The sequence below is a fragment of the Pterocles gutturalis genome, unplaced genomic scaffold, assembly GCF_000699245.1.
Source record: "Pterocles gutturalis isolate BGI_N339 unplaced genomic scaffold, ASM69924v1 scaffold49953, whole genome shotgun sequence".
Lineage (NCBI taxonomy): Eukaryota > Metazoa > Chordata > Aves > Pterocliformes > Pteroclidae > Pterocles > Pterocles gutturalis.
The window spans coordinates 1-340 of record NW_010124872.1 but is presented as its reverse complement, the minus strand read 5'-3'; positions in this window follow the sequence as shown (position 1 = coordinate 340).

Sequence of the window (340 nt, the reverse complement as noted above, 5' to 3'; positions counted from 1 at the left end):
TCCCCCTCGGCCCACTTCCCCCATTCATCACCTGCCCCATGAAAGGCCACTGTCCGCACACCCCACGGCAGCGGTGAGAGCTCCCAAGCCCCATGGCATCGGCCCCGCAGGTGCAGACATGGGAGGGGGACCTGGGGACCAATGGCTCCCAGCCCCAACCAAAGTCACCCGCACCCCATGGGACAGGTGTCATCTGTAAAGCCATTGAGACCCGCAAATAGATACCAGGGCTTCTCTTGCAATTGTTAGTGAGGTAGTGGCTAATTAGCCTGCCCAATAATTATCTACAGGGCTTGTGAGGGATTATCCATCACCAGAATATATATATATATATTTTTTT